The following is a 14,166-nucleotide window of genomic DNA, read 5'->3' as shown; positions in this document are numbered from 1 at the left end:
GTCAAGTCCAGCCAAGCTCCTAAGCCGGTCCGAGGGGTACTTCCTACCAAGCCCCTGACCCCAGTTCAAGTAGCGCGGCCGCTTAAAAGCCTGAGTCCAGTCCAGGGGATGCTTCATACTGAACCTCCAATTCAAGTCCAAGTAACGATGCCACTTAAGGCTCCGAGTCTAGTCCGAGGGAGGCTTTTGATGGAGCCTCGGATTCCTGTTCGAGTGGTGCTCCAGGTCGAGCCTCCAGTCCTCGTTCAACTGGCACGCCCTCTGCAACCTCTGAGTCCAGTCCGTGGGGTGCTTCTGACGGAGCCTCAGATTCCTATGCAAGTGGCGCTCCAGATCGAGCCTCCAGTCCTCGTTCAAGTGGCACGCCCTTTGAAGTCTCCGAGTCCAGTCCGAGGGAAGCCTTCGATGGAGCCTCGGATTCCTGTTCGAGTGGTGCTCCAGGTCGAGCCTCCAGTCCTCGTTCAACTGGCACGCCCTCTGCAACCTCTGAGTCCAGTCCGTGGGGTGCTTCTGACGGAGCCTCAGATTCCTATGCAAGTGGCGCTCCAGGTCGAGCCTCCAGTCCTCGTTCAAGTGGCACGCCCTTTGAAGTCTCCGAGTCCAGTCCGAGGGAAGCCTTCGATGGAGCCTCAGATTCCTGTGCAAGTGGCGCTTCGGTTCAAGTCTCCGGTTCTTGTTCAAGTGACCCGTCCAGTCAAGCCACTGAGTCCAGTTCGAGGGGGGCTTCTAACCAAGCCTCCGATGCCAGTCCACAGGGTGGTTCAGGTGGCACCTCCGCTTCCAGTCTGGAGGGTACCTCCAATCAAGCTCCGAAGGCCAGTTCGAGTGGCGCTTCCGCTCGAGCCTCCGATCCCTGTCCAAAGGGTGTGTTCTGTCAAGCCTCAGTTAAAGTCCAGTTCGCGGGGCGCTCCCAGCCAAGCTCCTGAGTCCAGTTTGAGGGGCCCTGCCAGTCAAGCTTCTGATACCAGTCCGGGTCCCGGTCCCGGTTCAGCTCCTGTTCAGTCCGAAGCAATAGCTGAGAGAAGATGTGTTCAACGGCTTGGGGCCCGGAGAAACCCATTTTCTGCATTTCAGCCTGCTAGCATGCTCTGGGGATCCCAGGGCCGTCTCCTCTTGAACCCTGCTCGGCAGACGCTGCCTGAAGCTAATGTTAGAGAGACGTCCCAGTCCGGCCAGAGGGGGGCATCCAGCCTTGCAGCTGAATCTCTTCCAAGTTCCAGCCAAGATGCTGCACCTGCTCCGAGTTCCAGTTCCAGCCAAGATGCGGCACCTGCTCCAAGTTCCAGTCCCAGCCAAGATGCTGCACCTGCTCCGAGTTCCAGTTCCAGCCAAGATGCTGAGCCTGCTCCGAGTTCCAGTTCCAGCCACGATGCTGAGCCTGCTCCGAGTTCCAGTTCCAGCCACGATGCTGACCCTGCTCCGAGCTCCAGTTCCAGCCAAGATGCTGAGTCCGTTCCAAGTTCCACTTCCAGCCAAGATGCTGACCCTGCTCCGAGCTCCAGTTCCAGCCAAGATGCTGAGTCTGTTCCAAGTTCCAGTTCCAGCCAAGATGCTGACCCTGCTCCGAGCTCCAGTTCCAGCCAAGATGCTGAGTCCGTTCCTAGTTCCACTTCCAGCCAAGATGCTGAGCCTGCTCTGAGTTCCAGTTCCAGTCAAGCTTCTGACGCCCGCCTGGGTCCCAGTTCCGGTTTGCTTCTTGACTCTAGTCCGGGTCCCAGTCCCGGTTTGCTTCCTGAGTTCAGTCTGTGTTCCCTCAGAGAAGGGTCCCTTTTGAACATGGTTCCTCTTGATGCATCCAAGTTCCTGAGTTGGCCCAGCGGTGATTGGAAGGAGCCTCCTGTTGACAAGTTCCGCCCCTGTCTGCCAGTTTTGAACTTCTTTGTGACTTCCAGTCCAGTGATCCATGTCTGAGGGTTGAAACCGATCAGAAGGTTTCACCACAGTTACCCCTGGACACCTGACCTCCTCAGGGAGACCGAGAGGGGGGTCTTGAGGAGGGGGTACTGTCACGTCTGTGGCCGTGACCACCCTCATACTCACCCTGTTTCTGGGAGTCAGTGGCTGTGCTGGCTTCTGCTTGTCTCTGTCTTAGTTTCTCTCTGGCTCTGTGTGCTGATTGCCCTACTGAATCTCACCTGTGTGGGCTTTGCCTCTTCCAAGATGGCTGCTGCCTCTTCGTCTCTGCCAGTATCCAAGATGGCTCCCGCTGTTACTTTCTATGGGATGCCTGCTCTGAGTGTCAAGCCTCTGTTTGGTTGCAAGGTGATTGCTGCACCTGTGGCTCTGGTGTTGAGGGGCTTTATTAGTGACTTGGAAACTACAGTCCTGGCCTTTGCATTGCCATTTCCTCCGCAGTGCCTTAGGTCCCGAGGTTAGTGTGCTGTTAGCACCGTTTGCTTTCCTTGTCTTTTGCTCTGTGGGTTTTCTGCCCTTCTGTGTTTATTGTTCTGTGGGCTTCCAGCTCTTCTGTGTTATTTGCTCTGTGGGTCTCCTACCCTTCTGTGGGTTTTCAGCCCTTCTGTGTTTATCGCTTGTGGGTTTCCAGCCCTTCTGTGTTTATAGCTCTGGAGGGTTTCAGCCCTTCTGTGTTTATTGCTCTGTGGGTCTCCTACCCTTCTGTGGGTTTTCAGCCCTTCTGTGTTTATCGCTTGTAGGGTTTCAGCCCTTCTGTGTTTATTGCTCTATGGGTTTCCTACCCTTCTGTGTCTAGCTCTGCTAGTTCTCTGTGTATGTTTCCAGTGTATGACTTGTTAGCTTGGGCACAGCTTTGTTGTTAGCTGGTGTATAGCTTTACTAAGTCTTCTGAGTTTGCTCTGTGTCTGTTTCCAGTGCATGACTTGTTAGCTTGGGCACAGCTTTGTTGTTAGCTGGTGTATAGCTTTACTAAGTCTCCTGAGTTTGCTCTGTGTATGTTTCCAGTGCATGACTTGTTAGCTTGGGCACAGCTTTGTTGTTAGCTGGTGTATAGCTTTTCTAAGTCTCCTGAGTTTGCTCTGTGTATGTTCCTGTGTATGACTGGTTGCCTGGGTATAGCGTTCCTATTAGCCTGGGTACAGTCTACTAGTCATTGTGTTGATTCCTGCTGACTGCCAGAACCCGGACAGTTCCTGCTTGTCTGCCTTGCCTTCACCTAGGTGCCAGGGGGCACTCCTGGATCTTCATTCCTGCTGTTCCTGTAAGTCCTACCGGCTGCCAGAACCTGAGGGCTCAACCCGAGGGGGAAGGCAGTCAAGTGTAGGTGAAGCCTAGGTCCAGGGTGTTCCAGTTCCGCTACAGTGTGTTCCAGTCCAGCGGGTTTCACTCCTGTATGTTCCTGTCCAGTAGGGCCACTCCAGTGTGTCCGGTCCAGCGGGCCCCACTCCAGTGCGCACCTGTCCGGTGCGTTCCAGTTCCGAGTATTCCAGTGTAGAACTCCAGTCCGGAGTTCCGGTCCAGTCTTGTCTTATCTCTACCTTGTAGGTGATCTTGCCTGCCACTGCCGCTCCACGGTAGTGGTCCAAGGACTCACGAAACCAGTGCTCCCGGGGAAGAAGCCTGACAGTGTGCCAAGGTCCTCGTGCACGTGACACGTGCACTCGGGGCGGAGCGGCCCTCCTGCCCGTCCCCTTTGGTAAGAATGCGCTCGGGGGGGGGGGGGTGCACACACCAAGGAGGGGTGCGCCCTGCTGCACCTGGGGGGGGGGGTGCAGCGACAAACCGCCCCGGGTGTCAGTCGCCCTCGCTATGGCACTGGGTGCAGGTCCTTCATAGTCAGACCATTGCAGTAATCCAGTCTTGATGTTATCAAGGCATGTACAACTGGGTTTAAGATTTACCTTCTCGAAGTAAGGAGAGAGGCAGTGTAGCTGTCGCAAATAGTAGAAGCAGCTCTTGAAGGTTGCTTGGATTTGGAGAATCAGAGTAAGTGTTGAATCTAATTGTATTTCAAGGTTCCTGACTTGTGATTTAAGGAGAGAGGCAGTGTAGCTGTTGCAAATAATAGAAGCAGCTCTTGAAGGTTGCTTGGATTTGGAGAATCAGGGTAAGTGTTGAATCTAATTGTATTTCAAGGTTCCTGACTTGTGATTTAAGGAGAGAGGCAGTGTAGTTGTCACAAATAGTAGAAGCAGCTCTTGAAGGTTGCTTGGATTTGGAGAATCAGAGTAAGTGTTGAATCTAATTGTATTTCAAGGTTCCTGACTTGTGATTTAAGGGGGAGTTCGTACTTCCCAAAAGAGATTTTGATGTCAGGTATGTATCCCACTTGTGTTAGAGACCCAGAGAAGCTCAGTTTTACTTGGGTTCAGGCAAAGTTTGTTGTGTTTAGCCAGGTAATCAGTTTATTCACGGTTGTAGGTAAGTCAAGTTCAATGGGTATGAGTAGCTGCACATCATCTGCGTAGATGTAGAACTGAGTGCCCATTGACCAAATCAACTCAGCTAGTGTCTTGAGGTAGAAATTGAACAGAATAGGTGACAGTATCGATCGTTGTTCTGTTCCATTGATACCTGTTTCAGTCAGTCATGTTATTTATTTGGTCATTTGTTATACCGCCATATCGTCCAATGGATATCAAGGCATTTTACATAAACAGCATAGAATATGTAAACAAAAACAAACTATAAAAACAAAGATACAAATAAACACAGAACAAGAGAAAAACGTGAGGGAAGGGGAGAGAATAGAGCAAGAAAATCAAACTTTACAATATGTGGAACCAACACATAAATAACTGAACATAATAGAAAGGGAAGTGAAAAGAAATAGGAAATGCAAACTGAAATTTAATATGCCAAGGACAAAACACATTGCTATTACAATTTGACATGGCAAGTGTATTCGACCTAGTAGATCACGCAATACTAACGACCCTGCTCGACAATATGGGAATCAGCAGAGCAGTAGATGGTACCAAATCTGATCCTGAAAACCAAATTGCTTCACATTTGCGAGGGTCTAAGGAAAGTGTTATTGCTGAACCTGGAACATAACTCATTTAAACCAGAGGTAACAGTGCATTGAAAAGATTGGTCACAGGTATCATGAACTATCAAAGATGGATGTCATCAGCATACATATAAGGTGGAAAACCTAGTTGCTGAGTTAGAGTAACAAGGGTGATAAGAAGATATTAAAGGGTCAGGAGGAAAGTACTGAACCATGTGGAACTTCACAGGAGAAGGGGAAGGAACTGGAAAAAGTGTCATCACAGAATACATGAAAAGTACAATCAGAGAAACAGAAGCAAAGCATTTAAGAACCGGACCCTTCAATCTTGATTTGTGTATATGAGCATGAAGAGAACATGGATTTGGCTCCCACTTAACAAGTGCAATTTATAGAATACTGTATATTTCAAGCCTATCTCCAACAATTAGGTTTGAACATTTATACTAGTTCTATCATTGGTTTAAAGGCTATTGCTTAAGCATATATGTGTCTACCATGGAAAGTAGGTGCCTACCAGGAACCATCTGGGGACCAAATTGTAGGTGCCCTTTTATGGACTTACCCTTTTGATGACCAGTGGGTCCATTTTCAAAATTATGTATGTGGTTGTTGGCAGTCGAATATCACAGAAATCCAATTTCTTTATATTTTCAAAATGTCATACTGGACTGAATATTTGACTGATTGGATCCCTAATATAAATAGGGGTGAGGGGAGGGTGGAATCAAAGCAGGACTATAATTTATCCATATACCCCCCTAATTCTATAAAAGTCACCATAAATCGCTCTTGTTCCCTCTTTACGAGTCAATTAGTGCCAATAATTGGCTTTTAACAATTACTGGCACTAATTAGATTTAGTTATCAATAATACATGTAAATTTAGGCATGAAATCAGCACCTAAAATTTGCGTGTGATCTGAAAAAGGAGGGGAATGAGCATAACAGGGGCATTCCTAAAATTAATGTGTGTTGTTGTAGAATGATGGGGATATGTGCCTAATGTGGGCACGTATACCACATTTAAGTTAGTGCAAATGGCCATGCCTAAAGATAGACACAACTTCTAGGTATAAGCACTATTCTATAAACTGTGCCTAACTTTAAGTGTGGCTTATAGAATAGTGCTTTTTCAAAGCTGATTTTTTTTTAGGATCCATATATACAATTTAGCCCATAGTGGTGATATTCAGAACTTACACAGATACATATTTAAGTTTAGGCCCATAGTGATATGGGTAAAAACTGGCAGTTTGTAATGAATATTCAACGTCTGATTCTCTTTATGGCAGTGCTTAATGCATTTATTTTTCAAACGCTGCTACTGGCTTGTAAAAGCACACACTGACCATTGGTTTTGAAAATAGAACCACAGCTTTCTATCCATCTTTCTCTGAGTGATTATTTTAATTGTTTGACTTTCATTATCCTTACAGTTTTAATCCAGTAAACTATTATTACTAACTGGCCTTTGTTTCTGCACTGGAGGAGATTAACAACAGCTCAGAGCTTTTAACCAACCTCACACTAGGGTTCCATCTCTGTGAATCTTATCACAATCCATTCATAATGTTTTGGTCTGCCATGAATATATTTACAGTTATGGACACCTGGATTCCTAATTACCACTGCAAAACATCTGGCATGCTGGCTGATATCATTGAAGAACTTCCACCAGAAGAATCAAGTCAGATGTCCAATATGTTCAAGATGTATCATTACCCACAGGTAAAGGGACTGTTCTTTCTCTTTTGCTGTATAATCCACCAAGAAGGAGTGAAGGATCGAAGATGGTGGTGTGTCACCATTAAAAACTAAAAAGACCACCAGGAAGGAAGGGACCATGTGGCTAATTACATTTAAGTCTACTTTTGATTGTAAGCTCTGTTGAGCAGGGAATGTCTGTGGAGCAGGGACTGTCTCTTCATGTTCAAGTGTACAGCGCTGCATACGTCTAGTAGCGCAATAGAAATGATAAGTAATAGTAGTAGTAGTAGTTATACGTTTAGTATACAGCACTGAATATGTTTAATAGCACTATAGAAGTGATGTCCTAGTAGTAGTGTACTTCTGCATTATTGATATTTGGCATACCAAGTTAGGTGACAAGCTCTGAAATCCAATCCAATTTAATCCAGTTCGGTATTTATATTGCACTTTATTTCAACCATGATTCAAGGCAGATCACTAGTTAACAGATTAACATATTTCTGTTAATAGTTACTTGAATTAAGCCATACATTGTAAAGAGTATGTAGGAAGCTCTGGGGAACCGAAGGAAAAGAGGAGAGAAAGAGCCTACAAATCTCAGCATGCCCCAAAGGAACCCTGGGGTAAGCAAGAATACCCCAGGTACAGGCAGGCAGTCCCCAGGGAAGAACTAGAAAGGGGAAACTACAACTCCCAGCATGCTCCAAGGGAACCTGGGGATAAGAGGAAATATGTGCATTCCCAGGAGTCACCAGAGGAGGGCCGCAAGGGAAGGAGTAAGGCTGATTCTCCAACCTGGTGGAAGAGGTGGTGGAACAGGTGGGTGGAGAAGGAAGAGAGATCAAAGAACTTTAATGAAGGAAAGGGTGAGCAGCTGGGGGAAGGGCAGGGCGAAGAAAATATGGATTGGGCCCCTGAGGAGAGAGAGGCAGAGAGGGAGCCCTGCCCTATGGAGCTGACAGAACCGGAGAACGCCCAGGAAGAGCCGATGGAGTTTTCAGCTCTGGCTCAGAGGAGGCCAGAAGAGAAGCGGGGCCAAGCTGGGTCGAGCGGGAGGAGGTCAGGTAAGCGAGTGACTGACCAAGAGGGTGGGACCCTAGGCTTTGAGCCCGCGCAGAGCCGCTGAACTGTGTTTTGAAAGCCTGGCTACATTGAACTGTGCTTTAAAAGCCGGGCTACAATGGACTGTGTTTTGAAAGGCCTGACTAAAGGGAACTGTGTTTTAAAAGCCTGGCTACATTGAACTGTGCTTTAAAAGCTTGGCTACATTAAATTGTGCTTTAAAAGCCTGGCTACAAGGAACTGTGTTTTGAAAGCCTGGCTACAAGGAACTGTGTTTTGAAAGCCTGGCTACCTTGAACTGTGCTTTAAAAGCTTGGCTACACTGAACTGTGTTTTGAAAGCCTGGCTACATTGGACTGTGTTTTGAAAGCCTGGCTAACCTGGACTGTGTTTTGGAAAGCCTAGCTAAACTGAACCGGGTGTTTTTTTTTCTTTGTTTTTTTTTTTGCTACTCTCTCCAGGAGAGGGTGAGAGAGGAAGCAGCGGCTGAAGCCTGGCCTGTGTGCTCCACGGGTCCGGAGTACGGTAAACTGTAACAGGGGTTGTTTTGTGTTTTGGATCACACGTGAAGGAAGGAGAGACGCCCTTCCGGTCCCATAAAAAAACTTTATTTTGAGTTGAAGGTGGGCACTGCTGGAGAGTGTTCGGTTATTTGGGGAGCTGCAACCTAGGGGGAAAGGGGAGCAACTTAACAACATATAGTCAAATAAATTACAAAACATTGTATCAAGACACATATGATAAAGAAATATATATGTTTTCAGAGCTTTTTCAAACATAGAGTATGATAACATAGATCTAATACATAATGGAAGTTTGTTCCAAATCTTGACTACTTGAGACCTATATGAATTCTCATAAATAGATTTAGAGTGAACCTGCCTTTGAGATGGGTAAGTTAACTTTATTTGAGTTGCTGAACGTGATCTAGACAGAGTTTCAAAATGGTCAAGCATTTATGAGAGATGAGAAGTGATCATCCCATAGAAAAATTTAAAGACAATATAATTAATCTTAAATTAAATATGCACTTTTATCAGCAACAAGTATAATTCCTGAAACAAACTTTCCTACATCCATGACCTCTTTATCTCTCGTACTCTCCATCTGCTTGCCCTAACTGAAACTTGGCTTTTGTCAGGATTGTGGTCGTGACCCCTCTCAGACTAACCTTATTTCTGGCGGTCAGCTTCTGAGCTGGCTTCTGTCTGTTCTTCCTGAGTTAGTTCTGTCTCTGTCTCTGTGTGCTGGCTACTTCCAGCATGGCTCTGATTACTCCACTATACTGCACCTGTGTGTGTTAAGCCCCCTCTATGCTTCAGTATGCTTTCTGCCTGTGTCTTGGTTTGTGTTCCTCTTGCCCTCTGGTGGCCAGAACCGGTGGCTGCCATAGACTTTCCAGACTTTCTTTCTGGTTTAGTCCGGTCCAGATATTCCAGCCCTCCAGACTTGGTTTGAAGTTTGGCAGCTAGCCTCACCCGTAGCTGCCTCATGATTCCTGCAGCTGAGTTTCAGCTGCTGATGGGTTTATTACCACCTGGAAACCTTGCCTTTGCATCGTCTAAGGTCCCGGGTTTGTTGGTGCTTTGTTGCACTTCTGCTTAGTCTGGTATCTTGTATAGTTCCTTGTCTGATTCTAGTTAGTCTGTGTGTAGTTTAGCTTAGGTTTATTTGCTTATTTCCCTAGTCTTGTTTCTGGTCTGTATTCCTTGTCTAGTTTCTGTTTGTCTGTGTCTCTTGCTTAGTAGCTGCTCTGCAGCTTTCAGTCCTGTCTCTTGTCTGTCAGTATTTGTACCCTGTTTCAGTGGCTGCGTGGCAGCTTTCAGTTCCTGACCTTTAGCTTGTCCACTTCCTGCTTTGTGTAGTATTGTCTGTCTGTGAGTCCTAGCCCAGTTTCCTGCCTTGCTGCCCATGTATATTCCTTTCCCCTCTGACCCTCAGTCCCTGTTCAGCCTAGTTGGTATCCACTGCCTGCCCTGTCCGGTAAGTCCTGCTGGCCGCCTGCACCCAGGGGAAGGGCGGTCAAGCGAAGGTGAAGTCTAGCTGTTTCTATCAGAGTTCTGCCTTGTCTCTGGTGTGGGGTGGTTTTGCCTGCCACTGCTGCTCCACGGCAGTGGCCCAAGGGCTCACGAACCTAGTTTCTGCCTTGAAAGCCTGACAGCTTTACGCTGAAGACTCTGCTTCAGTTGTGGCCCTATGCCATGGAGGTTATTGTTAGTCCCACCCCACGCCTGGGTGTGATGTAAGATGAAACTGGATTCCAGCAAGCCTGTTGGTAGTAGTCGTGGCGACTTTCCAGAAACCAGCACCCAGGAATGAGGAGTGGACAACAATCACTAACCTCGTCTCCCACTCCAGGAGCGGGAGAGGAAAATAAACTAATTTCAGGATTTTACTGTTTCCGAGAATAAAAAAACACAATTTCACAATTTACAGTTTGTTATAATCAATAATTTAATTTAATTACTCTGAATATCCTAACCCTACAATGTAACTAACTTTTTAATTGGTAAAATGCAGTAGATTTAACATGTAATCAACCTCTTTTAACCCCATAAATTTTCTTTTCACAGGATTCAACCCTTTTAGGTTTTCTCTGTTTTCCCAAAGTCACTTAGCTGTTACAGGTTTCCTTATGTTGGTGTGCAGCGTAGACTTTCTTGCGTGGGGGCCCAGATCTATTTTCCTCTTCTCTCCCGTTTTTCTTCTTCCTACACCTCACTCTTTATTAAAATAATTGGAAGCAAAACCCTTCCTTCCTGTAAATTTTCAGCAACCTTCATGGAACATTAATCAGGGTATCAATACTATGGCCAACTTTTCTAATTAAAATAAAATTAATTGAATATTCCCTTCTACACACCTATTCTGTACTGCAGTTCCCTATTCTAAATGCTGTAGTGCTTTGCTGTCACTCACTCTGCTCAAGATTCTTTCTCTCCTCTCAGACAGTGAACATTGTATCCACATCTCTTTTAATGCTTAGGATAAGAAAAACTCCAATAGACTCCCTTTTCTCCCTTTTGAATCCTAAAAGAAATGTTTTTTCCCCTTTTTCACCTCTAACCTAAAGTAATTCTCTCCTTTTTCTCATTCAATCCCCCTCACCTTTAGGCTTTAACCTTTCTCAATCATCAAACAGACTCCCTTTTCACTCTTCCCCTATTACCCTACTTTCTTCATACTCATTCCCACATTTTAATCCTGAGAATCCTATTTCTCTTACAATTTTACTACAATTCTCAATTCCCACTCAGAGCTCACTCACACATCATCCTTCTCCTACAAAGCATCAGGCTCAACACAACTGCCACAAACCCCCATTTCCTAGGAAACCCCTCCTTAATTTCCCATTCCAAACCCTTCTCAAAATTCCAAGCTACACTGCTGACCGGCAGAATGTTCGCCAGCACAAGTAAATCCCCATTTTACAACTTTGTTTTTTCTTCTTTCCCTAACCCCATGCTACATTCGCCCATGCTTTAAAATCGAATATTGTCCCCAATATTCCTTTCACATACCCACCAATCCCCGCAACCGTCAACCCAATTACATCAGACATTCCATACAACCCTTACCTTTCCACCCCCTAGCTCACACCAATATCTAATTTGCACCACATCACTGACACTTGTCTCATCACATACACACCCAACACCGCTTCTAACTTTCACACTGTACAATTTCAGCATTCCAAAAATACAATCCTCACAACCCCTGGCACAGCAATTCCACCTAAAACCAATAATGTGGAATACTCCGCCCTCTACTCCAACTTTGGACACACATTTAAGCATGTAACTTACTAAATCACACATCATCTCACAACCCATCCCTACACATTTAGCTCAGGATCTTCCACATGAACTTTCCTAACCTAGTTTTTGGAAGAACCCCAAAATGTACAAAATATCATTTCTAACTTTCATAAACAACAAACATCATTTAACAACCGACCCCAAACAGTAATCACAATTTTTATATACCTATCAGCATCCCAATGATCCAGAATGTGTATGGATGAGGGGAAACAGAATTTTGATCTGATATCTATCAAAATTCTTTACTCCATCCCTCATCCACCGGCTTAGCTCTCCCTTCCAGGGATATGAAGTACCCAACTTCATTTCATACATACCCCCAAACACTTTCACTACTATCCCAACCCCTCTCAAATCCAATTAACAGAGTCACTTCAATTCAAAATAAAACTTTCACTTAGACATGGAGGAAATACTCCATTTTTCATTTTTTTATTCTCAGCAGAGGATCATCCTTTCCCAGTATTTCCATTACTTGATACGGTAGAAATTCCTAGAGGTCCTGAACCTTATGTCTTCCTGAGAATCTCTGTCTCCTCAACAATCCCCATTCTCCCTCTCAGAGCAGATGTCACGGCAGGAGATGTATCACAAACTTCTGAATGCTGTTGTTGCAAAGAGAGGCAAACTTCATAATTCTTGTTTGCCTGTGCGTAATTTTCCGATCTCTCACCGATCTTCCCAAGCTCCCAATAAGCCTGAGCAGCCTGTACTTGTGCTTCTTTGGTTTTCTTCCTTCCAAAGATGACTTTCGCCCACTTCAGCATTTGCTCACTCTTGATTCCTCCTTTCTCTCCATCACTTGTAGATGTTTTAGGCTTTACGTCCTTGGTGTCCTTGCTTTCCACAAGAATAATATCACCATTGGCCTTCACCAGATCAATATTCAACTCCGTCCCTTCATCCATTTCCTCTTTAAGATAAGGACTTTTTATCAGCCACTACACTTTGTGTCACAGATGCCCTCTTGCCATCAGCTGTCTCTTGATTTTCTGATATAGCCTTAAGCCTCTCAGGTTTGGAGGGCACCCCCATCTCTTCGGTGCCCTCAGCGGCTCTCTCACCATCCGGCAGCAATTTTGATTGACAATTTCTAGACACCTCCTCTCCCTCCTCAGACAAGTCTTCCTCCTTCACTTTTTTTTATAGTAACATTCAACAAGGCTTCACTGCTTTCCACAGCTTCTACCATGTCTTTTGCCTCTACTTTGCCCTCCTCTTTATCCACATGGTCCACCAATTCGGCCGAACTCATTTCCGCCAGTTGCTCTCTGCCCGGAAGGACATCTTGTACCAGTGGCGTACCTAGGGTAGTTGACACCCGGGGCCGGTCATTTTTAACACCCCTCCCCCCCAAATCCAGTACTAGGCATGCCGAGAATATAAAACACTCAGGACCTATAGAGCAATTCTACCATACCATAAGCAGTCATTTCTACGAGTCACACAAGGAAAAGGAAAGCATCTTAAACACTACAGTGAGCACTAGAACATCAATTCACCTATTGTAAAACGAAACCAGACAGAATAGTACAAATCGTAGATCCTGCACAGTCAATGCCAACTGAAAGCCATGTCTTTTTCACAAACACAGATACACCCTAATCCACTATAGAATAAGTAATCATAAACTTTCTATTTAGACAAAAATTAAACTGAACCCCCAATGCCAGACTCTGCATACAATGCAACACCACAGAAACAGAAACTGTCCCCTAGTACTGTGCAAAATATAAAGACAGCAGATGTAAATTTGAAAAAAAAACCTAACAAGTACCAATCACCACTTTACAAATTAAAAAATAGAAATAAAACAAACATAGAAAGTAAAATAATACCATTTTATTGGACTAATACATTTAGCTTTCAGAGGCCAAAACCTCCGTCCTCGGGTCAGTACAGTATAGTGCTGTTACAGTATCCTATCCTGACCTGAGGAAGGGGGTTTTGTTCTCCGAAAGTTAGTCAAAATGTATTAAAATTAGTCCAATAAAAAGATTACCTTATTTACATGTTCTATTATAAACATTTAACACATCTACAATACTTTATCCTAAAGCAAAAAAAATAAAAAAATATATTTTATTTACAGTTTGTTGTCTCTGGTTTCTGCTTTCCTCATCTTCTTTTCACCGTCTTCCTTCCATCCAGCATCTGTCTTCACTCTCTCTCTCTCTCTCTGCCATCCAGTGTCTGCCCTCTCTGCCGTCCCTTCCATCCACTGCCTGCCCTTTCTCTCTGCCCCTTCAATCTACCATTTGCCCTCCCTCTCCCATCCATCTAGGGTCTGCCCTCCCTCTCGCTCCCCCTTCCATCTAGGATCTGTCCCCTCTCTCTCTCTGCCCCTTTTTTCAGCCCCCAGTTCCAGCCCCCTTCTCCCCTCTGAACACCCCCACCCCAGTCCCCTTCTCCCCTCCTCCTGAGACCCCCACCACAGTCCCCTTCTCCCCTCCCCTGTCTGAGACCCCCACCCCAGTCCCCTTCTCTCCTCTGAACACCCCCATCCCAGTCCCCTTCTCCCCTCCCCTTCCCTTTTTACTCACATTCCCCTGTAGCTCAACCACCTGATCATCCTTACTTTTGGTGGCACGCTTTTGAGAAATCTTGGTCAGAATTCCCGCAATCTTCACGGGTTCTAATGAG

The sequence above is a fragment of the Microcaecilia unicolor genome, chromosome 3 (assembly GCF_901765095.1).
Source record: "Microcaecilia unicolor chromosome 3, aMicUni1.1, whole genome shotgun sequence".
NCBI classification, from domain to species: Eukaryota; Metazoa; Chordata; class Amphibia; order Gymnophiona; family Siphonopidae; genus Microcaecilia; species Microcaecilia unicolor.
This window is presented reverse-complemented; position numbering follows the sequence as displayed.